This window comes from Urocitellus parryii, chromosome 11, assembly GCF_045843805.1.
Source record: "Urocitellus parryii isolate mUroPar1 chromosome 11, mUroPar1.hap1, whole genome shotgun sequence".
Taxonomy (NCBI): domain Eukaryota; kingdom Metazoa; phylum Chordata; class Mammalia; order Rodentia; family Sciuridae; genus Urocitellus; species Urocitellus parryii.
Genome location: NC_135541.1, coordinates 122,922,899 through 122,943,008, shown reverse-complemented (window position 1 = coordinate 122,943,008; position 20,110 = coordinate 122,922,899). Strand labels below are relative to the sequence as shown.

Below are 20,110 nucleotides of genomic sequence, written 5' to 3'. Positions count from 1 at the left end.
AGATTCGAGCCAGCACCATGCTCTGAGAGTCCATCTTTCTTCATCTTTCCATTGATGACTCTGGCCTTGACCCTAACACCTCCCACGAGGGCAGAATTCTAAGATCACAGTATCCTGGTCTTTCCCTCAGTTTCACATGCTAATAATGGATGACATTAATCCTGAACCTTTCAGCATCTCTTCCATCGAATCAGAATTGCTTTCTCATAGATCATATTAGAAAGATGACCAATACACTAAAGCAACCAAAAAAAGGTGGGGGATGGAACCCCCGACTTTGAAAGTGTTGCCCTGAGCTGGAGCCTGGCTGCCCCTGTGGGGCTATTCCAAAGCTCTGTGAGGCCGGCTGCTTCTGGGTGGGGTGGTGCGGGATACCATCATGAGGTATCATCATGAGGGTCATCCTGCCCCTCCTTGGAGGGTGAGTTAGCAGGGAGTGTATGGAAGCCCCCAGGCATTGGTGCAGGCTGAGGCTATGCAGACAAGAAAAGTAAGTCCACCCCTCTGGGAGAAAACCTTTGGCCCTTCAGAATGGAAGAGGCCCAGAGGAGGTCATTTGCCTCCACATGGCTTGTTGGCATCCGCAGGAAATAAATTGCTGAGGCTGACCTTGAACTTGAGATAGTCCTGCCTCAGCCTCCCAAGTTGATGAGATTACAGGCCTGGGCCACCATTCCTGGCTGAGTCTTCTAGTCCTCTGCCTTCCATCCTCTGACTGGGTGGCCAAGCCATTGGCTACTAACAAAAATATGTATATATTCTCACCCCAGGACAGTTCTTCCAAACAACGTGGATATAAGGGGCATCACTCTACCTATTAGAAAGAAATATCCCTCTGTCTTTTAAGACCACATTTGAAAGTGGCCATCATGCAGCTGCTAGAGGCTGGGCTTGGGGCGAGACACTGCTACAGCTCTGGCAGAAGACGTGGAGTCTGGGCTGCCCACCCACGCAGCTGACCCTGGCCCCACAGTTATGTCAGCCTTAAGACCAAAGGCACCGTTTCTACTGGGGACCAGACTGCTTGGGAAAAGGGTGGCGCAGGACTGATCACACACACACACCTGGGATAAGAAGGGCTTACTGTCGGGAGCCTGACCAGGCTGCTCTGCAGAGAGAGGGGCGGCAGCAGCAACCCCCCCTTGGTTACCTCTTATGGGCTAGAATCATGGCCGGGCAGTAGAGGCGGGTTTAATCTTGGGGACCGGCTTAGCAAGCATCCCCTGATCTTGTGGAAGGCAAGTTTGTTTCTTGGGAACAGAGACAGGTGGTTTTCCTATCTCTCAAGGAGGGAACAGGGAAACCAGCAGGTCCCCATCTCAGGGGCCGGTCAGCTGTCTCCTCTTTATCTCTCAATGAGAGAACAGGCAGAGGCCAGCCTCTCCCCAGACCAGTTAAGTTTTATCTTGAGCCAGTTTCCATTTCCTGAGAATAAGAACACATTCATAAGGTGGGGGTGGGGAAAGGAAGGTGGCTGTGGTTAGGCCAACACTGCTGTTGGGCCCCTGTTATGACTTAAGGGCCTACTAGAGCCCAGTTCACAGTGAGCAGTTTCAAATGTGTGCTCATTCGATGAATAATGGTCAGTGGATGCCCAGGGCCTGATAACGGGTCAGAAGCTATTTCCCAAAAAAGCATATGATTTTCTGCTATGGAGAGAATGACCTTAGTCCAGAGCCCCAGCACCTGCATTGCTCTTCTCCCTCTGGGGCTTGCCCTAATCTCCCTACCACATCCTTTCCCACTGTTGACCCCTCCCAAATCCCAGGACCTGCCAGCTCCTAGCGGAACTGCTTGCACAACAGTGTGGACCTGCTGCCAGGCCTTCACACTCCTGATCCCACTCAACTCTGGCAACCTTCAGTGTTACCTGGCGCCTAGCCAGAGCAACGCTCCCGGCCGTGAAATGTCACCTCCAGAAGCCAAGGAGGCCTGCCATGCTTCCTTCTTCATGGCAGGGGATGCAGGAGGCAGTAATTTGCCTTTTATTCTGGATGTGAAATCCCAGGCCCGCCTGCTCAACCCCAGGGTGGCAAATGCCCCAGCGCACTGTTTATGAATCCCAAAGAAAGAACAATGGAGAACTCAGTGGGGTGGGTCTGGACGTTTTATTACTCACGTAGTCCTCAAAGGCCGGGGGCAACAACATGGAGGTCCGCACACCAAGGGAATACCCACAGGATAAGGTGTGTGCCTGCTGGGCAAATGGGCTTCTTTGGACGTTTTACGAGTATATTCTTTTACTTTACAACCAACCTCACCTAAAGACTGGAGGCAGAGGAAGTGGCCAGTTTCCCTTCTCCTTATCTTTATTATCACATTCTTTGAGGTCCTTCTTATCTCCTCACCAGGAACAACAAGCCCCAACACTACCCCTGACCACTGGACTCTTAAAAATCTCATTGAAGCAGTAAGTCCCTGGATCTTCAAAGTGCATGTGTCTCACCAAGAACTCCAAGGCCTGCGTCACCTCTTGCCTATCCTGTCTTATCAGCACGTTGTCAGGCTGAGAAGAGTCCGTCACAGAGCGGGAGGACCGAGTTTGAGATCAATCACTAGGACCTCTCAGTTGAACTGGATTCTCAGCTACCTAAGGAAGGGCCTGTGGATTCTTCCAATGCAGCCACCTCTCCCAGCCTCACATGCAGCAGATCCCCACTCACAAATCGCACAAGGATTTTTAAGAAGTTCTCCATCGTCTTTGACAGGCCTGACTTCATCAACATTATCATCTTCTGGGTGTTACTGTGAAACTGATCAATCAACTGTCACAGGCTTCTCAGCATGGGCATTACTCACCGATGTTTTCAGACATGTGTGTACTATCACCAGGGGTAGATCTCTTAGGAAAGAATAAGGTTGATGGATGATAACATCAGATGAAAAGGACCTGAGGGGAAGGAGGTGTAATCCGTTTGAAGGCAAAGCTAAAAGGGACCTGGATTAAATTCATTTTGATCCAAGTGAAACTAGGGGGAGTGGCTCGGCCACCTGCTCTGCCCTGCAGACAGCATCATTTGCATTGTTTTCTACAAGTTGTTCTGCAGGAACAGCCTCTGAAGGATGCTCCTGGAACAATGTGCTGCTCTGACAGGGGACAATACCTTGTACTGGAGCCCTGTGAGGTCCCCACACAGTGCTGTTGCAGTTCTTGCTTTGCACAGGAAAGGAAGAGAGCTGAGCTTCCACATGGGTACGGGAGCACACTGGCCCTGGAGGCTGGCTACCAGGAGACCCTGCGGCGACCAACAAAGGGGTGGCACACTTGTTGCAAGACTCTCCATGCAAGCATTGCACGTCTCTACTCAACTCCCAGGCTTAGCCGCAACTCTTCCCAACAGTGTAGACTGTCAGAGCTGGAGCCTGGCATCCACAGCAGGGCCACAGTCCCAGACCATCAAAATCATGGACCTATACATGTGCACAGGTGCATGTACACACACACGCACACACACATACACACAACAGCATGACAACTCACAGTGTTGTCGATGACACTCTGGTGCAACTTCCACTCTACAAAACCAGCCCTTGGAACCCACCTCCTGCCAGGCGTGATGCATGCCTGTAATCCCAGCAGCTAGGGAGGCTGAGGCAGGAGGATTGCAAGTTCAAAGCCAGCCTCAGCAACTTGATGAGGCTCTAAAGCAACTTAGAGAGACCTTGATTGTAAATAAAATATTAAAAAGGCTGGGGATGTGGTTCAGGGGTTAAGCGTCCCCCAGTTCAATCCCTAGTACCAAAAAAGAAAAAAAAAAAACACCTCCTCATGATGAGTGTGTGTGAGCAGGAGTAAATTTTATCCTTGGAACACTAATTTAACCAAAAAAGGCATAAGTGTTTTTGTAACCCCAGTAGATTCCAAGGGAAAGCAGAAATGCCTACCTGATGTCTTGATCCAGTTGAGCGGTCAGAAGATATAGAGATTGGCTCTGGGTTATTTGTTCCTTCCCTCGATCAACTAAATTGAAGATATCAGCTTTTTAAAAAATACTTTTTTTAGTTGTGGATGGACACAATACCTTGATCTTGTTTATTTAATTTATTATATGGTGTTGAGGATGGAACCCAGTGCCTCACACATGCCAGGCAAGCGCTCTACCACTGAGCCCCAGCCCCAGCGCCCCCTGAAGATATCAGCTTTTTAAGGAAAGGTCTGGACTGGGCTAGGCACTGTCCTTGTTTGCCTGGGATTCCTAGACACCAGACTTTTAAAACCCTGTCCAACCGGGATGAGTCGGATGGGCCTCATCTGCACTCAGGAAAGCAGCTTGTCACAGAGATGCCCGCACATGATTATGCCCCGTAGCATTGGTTAGAGCTGGGGCTGGGACTGGGTCCAGGGCCAGAGTAAAGGCCCAGGGATGGCTTCATCACCAAGGACTCCTTACCAGGGGGGCACTTTGTTTTCACCTGGTCATGGGTGTAAGCAGGAGACACCAGACTGAACACGTCCTCCTAAAGAGAATGAAATCCACACATTAGTAACCAGTCCAGTAAAATGGGGGAATGAAGCCTTGCACTTCAGGGGTAGTGAGGATTTGCCTCAGGTTTATGGACTAAGCTGTTAAAGCAGAGAGAAATGTGCTCTGAGTGAGGCGCAGGGAGGGAATGACCCATCCAAGGTCAGGGCTGCTGAACCCAGGCAGCCTGACAACCAGCTACATTATTTTTCCCCTGGTCTTCAGGACTAGCCCCTGGGCTTTTTACCTGTGGAATCAAAAAGGCTACTGCAGACCTCGTGATGAGTCACTAAAGAGAAAGACGAGCTGATAAGCACCAGGCACTTCTCTGGAGCCCACAGCTGGTCCACTGCAGCGTCTCACCAACCTCCTGAACATGCACCATGCCCAGTCATTCCCAACCCCAGGGATCACAATATCCCCGAGACTCAATGGTGCCTTCTGACCTATGCCAACACCTAGGAGACGGGGCAGGGTAGTCTATACCGAGTTGGATCAATAAGGAGTTTGCTGAACCCCAAGAAATATAGGATTGTGGTCTGGGGAAGGAAAATATGAGGTTGCCTGGTTCTCCCTTCCGGCCATTCAAAACCAAGAGCTATTAAGACCACTGCCAGACTCAGCAGGCACCTGTAAGGCTGAGGCAGGAGGATCTGTGGTTCAAAGCCAGCCTCAGCAACTTAGCAAGACTCTAAGCAACTCAGGGAGACCCTGTCTCTAAGTAAAATACAAAAAAGCACTGGGGATGTGGCTGGGGATGTGGTTAAGTACCCCTAAGTTCAATCCCCAGTACTAAAAAACAAACAAACAAAAACACTTATTGAACACTCTGGGCCAGACAAGTGTAATATGTGATGTAGACATAGCTCTCTGTTCAATCTGTAGGAAAATCCTGCTAGGTGAATATTTTCATCCCCACTTTCAGGTGAAGAAAATAAGACTCAAAGTGGTCCCATAATATGAACTGGCCACCCAGTGGGTAGATGCAAAACCAAAATTCAGACGGAAGTCAGCCTGCCTCCTGAAACCAGCTCTTCACTGCTCTTCCTCATGGTGGACTCCCAGGTGAGTCTCACCAGAGCCCGCCGGGCAGAGCCCACTGTCTGGAGAGCCATGGACTTCCACGGCACAGTCCCGTGAGATCTGACAGGGAGAAGCCCAGAGACTTCCTCCGGGCAGCTGTAGGCAGTTCAGAGCTCAGGCCAGCGTGAGTGGGACGTCCTCCGGCTCCAGAACCCTGGACCTCCTGATCCTTCAGTCCACAGGCCACTCTGGAAGGCATTTGCTTTTCTAGAGTTTACTATCAAAAGTAACACCTAAACTGAGACCTGACTTGTCTCTTACTTAATATTGACAGGAAGGGCCTCGGGTTACAAGGAAACTGGTAAGATTTCTGTCTTAAGATCTGCCTCCTGTTGAAGGGGACCAATAGATGAGCTTGGTGGGAACACAGGCTAAGAGACTAATTCTATGAAATGAGCCCACTGTACTGGCTCCCCACAGCAATCTGACTACAGCTCCACCTGGCCTGAGGGTACAGGAAATTTGTCACATTCCTCAACAGAGGCCGTGGCAGAATGCCTGCAGTCAGTTTCTTTTGTCTTGTTATCCCCCTGAGGATCAGTCCACAAAATATCCTCTGGTGTGATACTTGGCCCCTGCTAAAAACTGATATTTTAGGACTGTGCTGTCCAATAAAATGGCCATCAGCCAAGGAAATGAACTTTTAATTAATTTGAACCCTCATCTAATTCTTGGGAATTACTGAAAACTAAAAAGCATCGACATTTTCAGTTTTGATCTCGCTGGTGGCTGAACTCACAGCCCCAACTGCCTAGTCCTTCTACAAATCCAGCTTCCCTGTTGTGTCTTGAAGAATGATTTCCCCAGATCCTAGTGCGGTATCTGCGGGATTCCTCCCGATATCTTGAATTACATGCGAGTTCCAACTTACACAAAACACCGGAACACAACTCATTCGGGTTCTTGGACACTTCAAACAAGGACCACCTTTCCTTTCATTTTCAGTGACCTGTCCCTCATTGCCACCTGAGACCTCACAAGAATGGCCTTGGTGATCATATTTCTAGCCAACATCCTGTTTGTGGCAGTTGTACAGCAGCATCCCACTCATTAATACCAAAATCTGAATTAGGCTACATTTTGGACTCTTTCTGTCTCCCCAAATCCATATGCCAAAGCCCTGTCCCACGTGTGGTGATGCTTGGAGACAGAGCCTTTAGGAGAGACTGGTGTTAGACGAAGTGGGCCCTGGACTGAGAGCACCCATGTCTTTAGGAGATGAGAAGAGACACCAGAAATCTCTAACTCAACGCAGTGAGAAGGTGGCCGTCTTCAAGCTAGGAACCTGACCCCGCCGGCACCCTGATGTGGACTTGCCAGCCTCCAGAACCGTGAGAAATCTGCTCTTGTTAAGCCACCCCCCGACTCTACTGTATGTATTCAGGGCAGCCCAAGATAAGGCAAGTTGCCATGATTTTACATGATAATTACGTAAAAGTTCTGAGACCCTGTCTCAAAATAAAAAATAAAAAGGGCTGTAGATGGAGCTCCATGGTAGGACCTGCCTGGGTTCAATCCTCAGTACCACAAAAAAATAAAATAAAATAAAGAAAAATAATCAATAAGTCATTCAATTTATTAAAATACTGTCATTTTTCTAACTTATGTAATGTTTGTGGTATTTGTCAACTTTTTGAAATTTGTAATTTGCTGCATTCCTTTATTCACTCTAAATAAAACTTCACTTTCATTTTTCATTTTACATTGATGGCTTTGTATTCTATTTCTGAAAAAAGTTCCCCAAAAATGTGTCCGGTCCCACGGTAGGTGCTCCGGCCCTCACGCTCAGGCCCATCTTGAGCACCAGGGACCCCCAGCTCCAGGACGCCAGGGCACTGTCTTGGCTCTCTCTGGCACCCAAAGTGCTGGAGTTACCTCTCCATAGGGGCGTCCTCTAGCCGAAGAGCAGGGTCCTGGGGACAGGCACAGAGGTCCCCACCCAACAACAGGAGCTCACAGAGAACGTGTCTGTGGAGGGTAATAAATGCCAGGCAGGCAGTGGAGGGACAGGATCCGGCTGACACGATGGCCCGGGAGCCAGGACAGGAGTCTTCAGTCCTTCTTTGCCCCTGAACAGAACACACTTCTCCCTAGATAAGAGGTCTTTGTCTTTTCATCCATCAAAGGGGAAAGCAGTTGCCCGCTCTGTGAGATACTGCGTGTGAACGCACCTAGAGAAGTCCAAGGGGCGTATAGATAAGTACTGGGGATTCACTGTATCACTCCTGCTGACGATTCAGGTTGAACACCAAGTGGCCAAGACACCTGGCACTTAGAATTCCAAGTCTCCCCTCCCCAGGCGCACCCCAGTTTATTGAAATGGGTGGTGGCAACCCAATTCAGTTTCCACAGGGAGTAACAGCAGCTAGATTGAAAAGTCATTGTCAACTGCACAATGAGGATGGAACCCAGGGCTCCAAATGCCCCTGAGGTCAGAGCCCACCCTCAGGTGAACCCAACTCCCTGCTCATTCTCCACAGAGTGTCCCCAGCTCACCTCTGAGCCCCTTCCTCTCCCCTGGGACAGCCCCCTCCTCCTCAGCATGAGCACAGAGGATTCAGTCCCAAACCCAGGCACACAATGAGCAGTAGGCTGCATGCTGTCCACACCCCAGTCCTATTGCTGGTGCCAGCATCTGCCCACTGAATTCTCACCTTCATTCAAAAAGATGTCATGCTATCCATACAAATCCTGCCCAAGCTTTGCTCTTTTTTTTTCATTTTTCTTTCTCTTTCTTTCTTTTTTTTTTTTTTTTAAGGTAAGTGCCCATAGTGCTCGCTAGCCCTACAGAAAAACAGGAACTAAAGATCAGGGTTTGATTTGTAGCAAAAGGTGGGTGCACATCTGTTCTGCCTGTAGGATCGGAGGCTCCCAGAGACTGGAGATGGAAGACAGATGGGCCTGGCAAATTCCACTCCCCACCCAGCCCTTCCCCCCATCCCACTGACGGGTGGTCAGCCATGCTCCCCCTGCAAGGGCAGAGTCTGTGGCTGGTTTGTCTTTCGAGGCTCCCTTGTGGCCCCCTTTGAGGAAGAAGTGTGAGCTTGCCAAGGCAGCATCACAGGTGGTCAGGAGAGCTCCGCCCTGGAGTCCAGAAGTTCAGGTTCAGTCCCAGCCGCATGTATGTTCTCAGAGGGCTCTTGAGCAAATTGTCTCACCTTTCAGTGACTCCATTTCGTCACCTGTAAAACAGGGGACTTGATAGCATCTCTTCCATCATGTCGTGAAAACTAAGTGCATTAATACCATCAAGGGCTTGGAACGGGGCCAGCGTGCGGTATGTCCCAATAATGGTTAGCTACTTCCTCAAAAGCCAGGGCATCTCCAGCAAACCAGCAGGTCGCGCTGCAGCAGGCTCTGGGGACACAATCAAGCATCGAGGAGCGCAGTACCAGGCACTGGCCCGAGATCCTCCTCCCTCCTCATGAACGCTCCTGTGTCTACAACTCCATCCGGCCCAGCTTCCAGGCCAGCCCTGCTCCCTTCTCTCCTGGAGCCCTTCCGACGAGACAGCGTCAGCCTCCTTCTCAGCCTATGCCCCCTGGGCCACCCTTCTCAGTTCTGAGGCCCTTCATCTCAGGACTAGGCAAAGGTTGAAGCATAGACCTCCTTAGTTTGGTTCCTTCCCACCCCCGCTTTAAATAAATAAATAATAAATTCAGGCTGAAAACTAAATGTGGATGTGGATGTGGGTGATGATCCAAAATATTAAGACGGAAGTCTCAGGGAAGTATCACCTCCTTCAAGAAAAATTGAAAAAAAAAAAAAACAGCCTCCGATTGGAAAGCAATCAGAATGCACCAGGCGAGGGTGTGTCAAAGGTAGGTGTGACAGAGGCCGGGTGGAGGCAAAGGGAAACAGCCTCCTCCACCCAGAAGCCATGGGTCCGCAGAGCCCAGAGCTGAGCCAGAAGTCCCTCCAAGGCTAAAGTCTGCAGCAGGGTGGGCCCTTTACAAGCATCCTGGGCTCTGCACCCACCGGCACCCACCAGGCTCTTCCCCACCCTCTTCCTGGGAGCCCTTTCCCCCACACCAACTGTTTTCCTTCTCCCTCCTCCTCCACCCGCCATCTCTCACTAAGGTAATGCTGTTGTCCCTGCTTGGGAGCAATGGCCCTGGCCGCTCTCTGACCAGCTCCACTATCCTACCTCTTTCTAAATTGAGAGCTTCGCTGTTCTCAGCTCTCGCTCGCCCATCCCCAGCCCCCAACTAGGGCTCTCCTGAAGCCCAGGGACAGCCAACCAGCACCTTCATGGCATTAGATAGAGGACAAGGGGGGGGCCAGGGTGGGGTCAGTCTGACCCAGCCAGAGGAAAGCTACTTGATGCCGATCCTTCCCATTAGACAGGCAGCTCCGATGACCGGGGGCATCTTCCCCCAGACTGGAAGCTTCCTGGGGGTCATTGTGAATAAGGGCCAGAGCCCCTTTTTCTGCTGGGTTCTCAGGCCAACTGGGGGGGAGGCTAATGGAGTAAAGCCAGCAGACCCCCAGCACATAGGTGAGGGTGGACTTTACAGGTAAAGTCCCGGCTATGAGGACGGCTGGTCCCAAGGGACAGGTGGCTGGGATCTCAGGTCCTGAACTATGCAGCAACAAAGAGGACCCACTCCCAAGGCACGCTGAAGTTTCTCTCAGAGATTAATCCCATTAGCAAGGTACAGAACACATAAGCTCCTCCCTGGCTGCTGGCCCAGCTTCCCCACCCACCTCCCGGGAGAGCACACAGGCACGACCCCGCCACTCCCCAGGCCACAGCTCTATTACCCCAGTGGCCTGGGCATCAGCCCACAGGCACCCCATGGCCTCCTCCACTGAAGGTGAAGCACCCCTGAAACTCAACAGTAGGTGCACCCCTACCCCCCCTCCAGCTCCCCGCCCACCTTCTCCCACCCCTGCTAACCCTTTACTTTTACATTATCAGGTGAAGCGCTGACACGCGGTTCTGGAACCACGATTAGATCTTCAGGCTTTGTTTACGGATTCATTAGAGACAGCCCAAAGCTGAGGCGCAGGGTTGGCAGAGTGGCGTAATTACAGGATGGCAACACGATTATTGTTTACTACTCAGCACAAAGTTGCTAAGATGACATTCCTTTGTCTAATGGTTCCAAGTCACAATCTCTGGTCTCTTTCAGGATGATTATCTAGGGTCAAGACCAAACATATTCTTTTCATTCTTTTTGCTACAGGTTGAATATTTGGGCTCCCTCTAAAAATTCACATGTCAAACCTAATCCCCAATAGTATCTGTAGTGTTTGTAATGAGATCATTGGAAAGGGATTCAGTCACACAGTAGAGACCTAAAGGAGCCCCTTTACCCCTCCCACTACAGGAGAGCCCAGCAAAAAGACAGCCAGCCATCTGGCCCTCACTAGACCCCGAGGCTGCTGGCCCCTCGATCTTGTACTTACAAGCCTCTGGAAGGGTAAGAAATAAATGTATGTTGTTTAAGCTACCCAATCCATGGTATTTTTTTAAAAAAACAACCTGAATAAACTGAAAGGGCTAAGACTTTTTAACTCTCATTTGCTCAAAATCATGCTACATTAAAAAAAGTATTTTTAGTTATACATGGACACAATATCTTTATTTTGTTTATTTGTTTTTATGTGGTGCTAAGGATCAAACCCAGTGCCTCACATGTACGAGCCCCAACCCCACCCCAAAATCATGCTACATTTTAATGTGCTTTCTTCCTGGATCATGATCTCATTTTTATTTTCTGTTTTATTTGAACGTCTCTAATTGCTTTGGTGGATTCTCTTATTAAGAAAAGAATTAGGGCTGGGGATGTGGCTCAAGCGGTAGCGCGCTCGCCTGGCATGCGTGAGGCCCGGGTTCGATCCTCAGCACCACATACCAACAAAGATGTTGTGTCCGCCGAGAACTAAAAAATAAATATTAAGAAAAAAAAATTCTCTCTCTCTCTCTCTCTCCCCCCCTCTCTCACTCTCTCTTTAAAAAAAAAAAAAAAAAAAAAAAAAAAGAATTATAGGAGCTGGGGTTGTGGCTCAGCAGTAGAGTGCTCACCTACTACAACTAAAAAAATAAATATTTTAATAAAAGAAATCTATCTTTTATATTACTATATAATATAAAATTACATATATAAGGTCATATGTATTACCAAATAATATAACTAAAGATTCTTATTCTATTAAATAAATTTTTTTTCCACCAAACAGAACTTTTCTGGAAACCCCATGTTGAATATTTTTAAGAATGAAGTTTTCTTCTGGTTCCTACATTTTCTCCTTTCCATCTAGGGCCATTGATTTTTCTACATATTGTTTTAGTCTTCCTCTTTTATACTGTGAGTGTTAATATTAAGGTGATCTTACATCCTTAAGAATGAATGAAAGGTTAAGTTAGCTTTTCTAAGTAACTCTTTTTTTTTTTTTCTAACCAAGGATTGAACCCAGGGGCACTTAACCATTGAACCACATCCCCAGTTCTTTTTTATTTTTTATTTTGCAACTCACTAAGTTGCTCAGGGCCTTGCTAAATTTTTAAGGCTAGCCTCAAACTTGCAATCCTCCTGCCTCAGCTTCCTGAGCTGCTGGAATTATAGGCATGTGCCACTATTCCCAACTCCAAGTAACACTTAAATTAATGCAGGTTTCCTGCATTGCTATAAACATATATGTTTCCCAGCTGGTTTCTCCCCTGCACAGGAGAGCTGCCTATAGGTACCATTTATAACACTGAAGAGCTGAAGACTGAGTTAACAATTGTTCATACCTACATAATGAAGCCTCCATAAAACATGGGGTTCAAAAAATTTCCAAGTTGTCAAAAGCATCCTTAAGGGCTGGGACTGTGGCTCAGCGGTAGCACACTTGCCTTGCATGTGTGAGGCACGGGGTTCGATTCTCAGCACCACGTATACATAAATAAAATAAAGATCTATCAACAGTATCACACACCAACTTCACAGGACAGAATCTCCTGCACCTGGACCATCCCATCTCTTCATCTGCAGTACATCTTTATTCTTCACCATATCCTTTATAATTAATCAGTAAATATAATGGCATAGCAAATTATCAAACATAAGGAGAGGATTGCAAGAACCCACAATTGTAGCCAAAACATATAGAAGTGTGGGTGACCCAGGGACCCACTACTGGCAATTGCCATCTGAATTGACAGCATCTTGTGGGACTAAGCCCTTAACCTGTGGAATCATGTTCCCAGCCAGGTGCAGTGGTGCACACCTATAATCCCAGTGGCTGGGGAAGCTGAGACAGGAGGATCACAAGTTCAAAACCAGCCTCAGCAAAAGCAAAGTGCTAAGCAACTCAGTGAGACCCTGTCTCTAAATAAAATACAAAATAGGGTTGGGGATGTGGCTCAGTGGCTGAATGTCCCTGAGTTCAATCCCTAGTACCCAACTTCCCCTCCTCAAAAAAAGAGCAATGTTCCCACTCAATGTGGTGGCACACACCTATAATCCCAGCAGCTTGGGAGGCTAAGGCAGGAGGATCTTCAGTTCAAAGCCAGCCTCAGCAACTCAGCAAGACCCTATCTCTAATAAAATATAAAAAGGACTGAGGATGTGGCTCAGTGTTTAAACATCCCTGGGTTCCATCCCTAATACAAAAAAAAAAAAAAAAAGAATGATTCCCCACCACACAGGAGCCTGAGGCAGGAGGGTCCCAAATTCAAGGTCAGCATGGGCAACTTACCTTGTCTGAAAATAAAAAGGTCTGGGGATATAGTTCAGTAGTAGAATGCCCATGAATCAACACCCATACCAATAAAAAAGAAAGAAGAGATAAAGAGAGGGAGGAAGGAAGGAAATATGTCAAGATTTTGTGACTCTTTCACATAATCCATTTTTTTTTGTAATACAAATAATTTCATCCTCTAAATTGTGCAATAGCCCGGCATGGTGGCACACACCTGTCATCCCACCGACTCAAGAGGCTGAGGCAGGAGGACCACAAGTTCAAGGCCAGCCTCAGCAATTTAGTGAGCCCCTAAGTAACTTAGCAAGACCCTGTCTCAAAATAAAAACTAAAAAGGTCCGGGGATGTGGCTCGGGTTAAGTGCCCTGGGTTCAATCCCCGGTAAATATCCTGTATGAGAGTGTGTGTGTGTGTGTGTGTGTGTGTGTGTGTGTGTGTGTGTGAGAGACTGTGTGTGTACCCTTCATTATATTTATATATATAAAATGAAGATATGTGGGTTCTAATGTTAATTATAGTTAATAATATAAAGGGCTAATAATTCATGTGGTAGATGCTGTGGCTGTAGAGAAAGTAGTTTAAGATTTGTTATTATTGGTAGCTTTTTTTTTTTAAATATTTATTTATTTATTTATTTATTTTAGTTCTCGGCGGACACAACATCTTTGTTGGTATGTGGTGCTGAGGATCGAACCCGGGCCACACGCATGCCAGGCGAGCCCGCTACCGCTTGAGCCACATCCCCAGCCCCTATTGGTGGCTTTTGTTTGTACTGTTTTCTGGTTTTGCTTTTGCTTGGGGAGCTCTGGAGAGCCCAGCACTGTTTACTTTTGGTTTCGCACACCCCTGCGCCCACCTCATCCGCGCTCACCACCCAGGCGGGCTGTCACTGACATCTGGGATCCTCAAGTCAGCCTGGACAACTACCTGTTGTTGCAATGACATGTCCCTTCTTCTCTCTGGCACTACTTCCTGCCCTGTTCTTTGGGAGCTGTGGGCTCTTATTAGATAAAGGAAGATTGGAAAGAGGAGGGAGCTCGGAGCCCTGGCTGCCCCTTATTAATAGATAGGAAGAAAAACACAGAAATTCAATCAAACAGACTATGAAGAATTGTCCATTGAAGGACCTGGGGTATGACTCGGTGGTAGAGCTCTTGGCCCGCATGTGCAGCCCTGCGGTGGTGGGTTTCATCCCCAGCACCACTAAAAAAATAAATGAAGGGAGGGTTGGTAAACCCTGTATAAAGGGGAAACTCCTTCTCCCCCCACCCGCCCCGGCGAAGGAGGAAAGGGGGGACTCCCCTTTTAAGCACCACCGCCCAGAGAGGGTCGCTGTTGGAGGATGAGGCTTCCACACAAGGTGGGGGGGATGCGAGGTTCATTGAAGTGTCCAGATCCAGTGTCCCCCTCCTGCTGGGTGCTCTCTGCTCCCACCCTGTCTGACACCCCTGTGAACTCTCTGGCTTAGGAAGGGATTGCATAGGCTTCCAAATCTTCATTATCTAGCATCTCTACCCTGCCTGGATTTTTTTTAAGTGCCAAAAAATAAATAAAATAACATCCTGCCAAGATGGCAACGCCCGTGTTTTTTCTGTCCCTGTGTTAACCACCTCTACTAAAGCCGCAGCAGGCCTGGTTTGTGGCTGGATACTGGGGGGGGGGGGGCTCCAGGAACAGCTCAGTGAAGCCCAGAGGAGGATAAACCACAAAGGGAGGGCCGGGGGCTGTGGCTCCGTGGGAGAGCGCTTGCCTAGCACGTGTGAGGCACTGGGTTCCATCCTCAGTATCATATAAAAATAGATAAATAAAAAGTGAAGGTATTGGGTCCATCTGCAGCTAAAAATAAACATTAAAAAAAAACCAAAAGGGAGCCCCATCCCCTACCTATCTCTAAGCTCTCTCAGAAGCAGACCTTTGGGGACAACAGTTCTCAAAGTGTGGCCCCCAGGTCCGCAGCGCCTGAGAAGTTGCCACAAATACATATCCTCAGTCCCCCGGACTCGCTACGTTAAGAGCCTCTGGGAGTGGGGCCCAGTGAGTCCCCTGTAACCAGCACTTGGGGGGATTCCAATACAGGCTCGAGTTTGGGGACCACCGCTTAGAAACCAGCGTCCACTCGCACTTTCACAGGCTGCAGAAACTGTGCTTAGAGCAGAAGAACCGCACGCGGCCCTCGGCCCTCGAGTTGGGTGCCCATCACGCTGGGTGATATGAGGGTGTGGTTTCTCCCCATGTTCATGAGGTTTTCACCAGGACATAGGGCTCCAGGGGCCACTGTCTGTCAGCGCCTCCTGTGTTTCAAGGCTCAGAGGAGGGCCAACAAGGGGCCAGGCCAGGGCCCATGGCACCAGGAGACAGGGCCTATGGGTCAGCCTGGTCTGCGTCACACGGTCACACTGTGGCAAACAGAAGTAGGGCAGGAAGATCAGAGGACCCCAGACCAACATGGAAATGGGAGAAAGCTCCACTAGGAAGGTGGGAGGTATCAATGGGGAAGAGACGCCAGTGGACATACCAAGTGGGAATGAATGCAGGAACGACTCCCAGGACCCACGGGTGGGACCAAGGCAGAGGACAGGAGCTGACTGTCAAAGAAAAGGAAATGGGTGGATGACACTCCCCTCTCCCGGTGCTAACAAGGCCGGGAAGGTTGCACTTTCCAACACAAGCCACCACCCTCTGGAAGGCTCTCTTCCTGCAGTTTTGGTCACCTTTCGCTCACCTAGGCATGGAAGAAAGAAAACCAAAAATCTATAAAGGGGCAACACACCCCGACTCCCTCGGGTACCAGCTCTGGACCCCCTCGTCTCTGGAGGAGTGAGTCTCTCTCTCTCTCTCTCTCTCTCTCTCTCTCTCTCTCTCTCTCTCTCCTAGTTCTTAAATAAAATTCACTCTTTTATTCTTGCCTCAGCATTCCTCTGGTATCTAATCTTCAACACTGGGCGAACAAGGACCCGATCCTTATTTTCAAGGCCAGTGTTACAACCATGCAGCTAACTATTCACCCTTCATTCCTCCACCCATCCATGCCTCTACCTACTTGTTCATCTGTCCATCCATCCACCCACCCACCCAATAAGCCAAAAAAAAAAAAATGACCATTAGTGAAAAACTCCTAGGGGTTAAGTTCTATACGAGGTGCTGGGCATCCAAAATCAAATACTCTATCCAGTCCCTGGAGCCTGGGTGTGCTTCTCTATTCTACGCTCATGCAGAATTCATTAAAATTACAGACCAACATTAAATATGGGCACATGGATGCTCCATGAACCCCAATGGGTTTGACAGAAACCGTGTTTGCCCTGTTTTATGGTAACCTCCTTGCTTTCTGGGAACCTTTAAATACCCAATTCCAAATCTTCCACTCCTGGAGGAGGCTTTTCTCTGCCTGAATTTGCTCCGACTCATTTTTTTTCTAACTGCTTTCCAGCCTGTTCTTTCAGTCGTTCAATAGCTTTCAGTTTCTTCTTTAGGTTTCTGTCTGTCTGTCTACTTCAGGGTCACCAGAAGATAACGGAGAGATAGTGTTTCATGATATGCTCTGTGGAGCAGGAGTAGGTGCCAAATCTGGCTCTTGTCAGTTTTTGCTTCCTGCTCACCAGCGTTCTTAGCTTCACGCTTCCTCTGGTTTTGAGGGCCGTGTTTTGGTGACGGCTTATCATTTCCTGGCTGTGGGTTCACATTCTGAGGTGGCTCCTCTTCGTGCAGTTTGGAACTGGTGACTGGTTTATTTCTCAAACCTGGAGGTCTGTAAGCTGTGGCAACTTCGGGGTCCTCACTGGGCACTTTATTCAAAGCTGCTTCATAACTGGTAACTGCTTATTCTTGTTGCTGGGAATATCCCATCAAAAAATGGCTGCCGAGAAATCTCCCACGATTCTGCGTTCAATGGCACCTTGTGCTTGTGCAAGACAGAGCCAGCGTGGTGCCAAATCTTGTGCCCATTATTAATGCATAACCTGGGAGCACATGTGGCTGTTAAAACATGCTCACTGTCTGGGCACCGTGCAAAATAATAAGTTTGTAGTTTTTAACATCCCACACTTTCCATTTTTCCCCTCAGATTTCCAAATCCAGCTGGGACTCCTATATGTCCATGAGCGCAGAAATAGAGTGCACTGCAAGACCCCATCCCAAAGTCAAACGCAGGGTCACATTCCAAGTTGAAGATCATTGCCTTGGCAGGCATAAAACCATAACAGCACAAAACCTGGTAGAGCTAGAATCACACCCTACATCCTAAATGGGGCCATTTTTTGGTAATTTCACTCTCCATCTGTTGCAATGTAGTGCCCTTTGTTCTCCGTAATGCAAAGCTCCTGTCTTGTTAACATCACCAACACAGCAGTAGCTTTTTTATTCCACAGCTCTGTAACCTTATCGGCTTTAAAGAAATTTTATTGGCTAAAGCTGCAAGAGGTCCACAGAGTTGGGGTGCTGACACAATGTAACAATTGAAGGTGCCCTTTACTCCCTGGGACATGGACAGCCACCTGAAATGGTCATGGCCCAGGTGGTAAAACAAAATCATCCACTTTTTGCAAATGTAATTCATTCACAATTGTGTCCAAGTTGTTGTTTTTAAAGAAGTGAACTTCATTGTTGACACTCGGGCACAAATAATTTCATCTTCTGACCAGGATGGACACCAATTCTGCATTTCTTTTTTTCTGTATGAAAGATTTCAAACATGTCCCAGTTTTCCTGGGCCAGTTTTCACATCATTAAGCTGCAGGTTGGGTAATCCAGCTGGGCTATCTTTAGAAGTTTTCTCCATTGCTCCAGGAAAATAACGTTCCCTCCTCACTAAAGGCATAGACTTTGCAATTTTCCCAGATTGCCTTGGAAACACTTTGCTGTCTGTGCAATGCAGTGGTCTGTCCACTTTCTGATCTTCAGACTGTCAATAGCGGCATCGACAGAGCCATCTTGTCCCAGAAAAAGGGACCCGTTTGGTGTTAAACACCTAGCAACAACCGTCATAACTAAAGCACAACAGTTCTTTCAGTGTAACTTAGGATATCACCTGTGCCAGCCCCATCGAGAGCAAGGAACACTAGAGGCTTTGGAAGAGGAATTCTTAGGCAGAAGGACGACCTGAAAACTATCAAAGACTCCAGAGTCGGAAGCTTTTGTAGTCAGCTGTAGGCCTGCAGGTCTTCCTACCCTCCTTACAGGCAGACTTGGTTTGTTTCCTAGCCCTAAGTGACGGAAATAAAGGGACCTCTGCCAAACAGAGGCTCTGCCAATAGAAAGATATTCTACAAAAATAAGATGCCGTTAGAATCTTGACGATACCTTATGGAGGCATCTGTTACATTATAAAAACTAAGTGTGGTGTTTACAGTCCTGATAACTCTGCAACGTAACTGTCCCCAGTAGAGGCCACGTCCTCACTGGCTTTGTCACGGAAAGAACCTCTTAGCTCGTGCACTTCCTGGTGAAAAGTTACTGGTTTCTCTCGTCCTCGTGATAGTCCTTGACGGGTTCCAGATGCTGCGACGTTCGTTTTGTACAATCTCGTTCCAGCACTACGTGTTTTCGTTCCTCTCATAGAAGCCGTCCCTCCCACGAGACTTAAGGCCTGTTCTTTCTCAGCTGGACTTTTACCATAAACCCCTGGACGGACCCAGAACATTCCTAAAAGGAAATCCCAAACTGCTTGCCCCTCTCAGCCTGAAGCAGCTTTACAGCAGTCAGGGTGGCCTTAACCAGAGGAGAATGTGACCCGGCAAAGACAGGCAGCTAATCATCAGAGAAAGGAATGGAGAGATAACTCTCTCCAGAGGAGAGGAAGGTTGCCCTTTCCAACTCAAGCCATCACCCTCTGGAAGGCTCTCTTCCTGCCTTTTGGTCACCTTTCGGTCACGTAGGCATGAGAAGAAAGAAACCAAAAATCTATAAAGGGGCAAGACACCCCCCATTCCCTCAGGGGCCAGTTCTGGACCCCTTCCTCTCTGAAGGATTCTCTCTCTCTCTCTCTCCTATTTCTTAAATAAAATCTACTTTGGGCTCTTGCCTCAGCATTTCTCGGGGTTTACCCTTCAACACCAGGGGAACAGGATCCCGTTCTGATTTTCCAGAACGGTCTCACTTGCACTCGGAGCTCAGGAGTCCTCTGGCACCATCCTCTGTCCCACCTGACTCACGGCCTGCTCATCAGCTCCATGAACAAGTGTTTCCAGTCCCCCCACAGGGCTAGGAAGTCTTCTGCCAGAGAATCCCAGGAGCCCATGAGTCAGCTCCCCACACCAAGGTCCGGACCCCTCTTCCAGGTCCGTCCCGAGCTGTGGGGCTGACCCTGGAGACAGGAAAGGGGGGAGGAAAGGATCTGGACTTGGGCTCGGAGCTCACAGAATCCTTGCCCCCAGGGCAGCTCTGCTGGGCCGGGCCCAGGGCTGAGCTGGTCCTCCCCAAGAGCCAGAGTGAGAGGCTGGCGTGCAGACTGAGATGTGTCCTCAGGATGGGTCAAGGGCCACGCCTCGTGGGGGCTGGTGGGGACGGGAGGGTGTCATCTCTGTCATCCTCCAACCACTGCCCCACCCAGGGCTGGGCACGCCATGGCTCCCACCTCCCACCCACCCTCCCCTCCTGATGCTCCCAGCCGAGCCAGGGAGCCAGCCTGACTAGCACCTCTGAGAGGAGCGGCCATGCCAACCGCCAGGGCCCCACCGGGACAGAGAACCTCCCGGGGGCCAATGCCCTCCTCCTCATTCGCCTTACCCCACGTGGGTTCAGGCACCGTCCCTGTTTCAGAGATCAGATAATTCCGAAAGAGAACCAGCAAATTTCCCAAGGACAATCAGCCAAGAAATAAGACAGCCAGGACTCAAGCCCAAGTCTGTAGCGGGGATCCACAGCAGAGTCCCCCC

At 48.9% G+C, this 20,110-nt stretch overlaps 1 pseudogene; it reads right to left on the bottom strand.

Moving 5' to 3' along the window:
* Nucleotides 1–16,576: 16,576 nt before the first annotated feature.
* LOC113199852 (eukaryotic translation initiation factor 2A pseudogene) lies at nt 16,577–18,018 on the bottom strand (annotated as a pseudogene).
* Nucleotides 18,019–20,110: the final 2,092 nt, after the last annotated feature.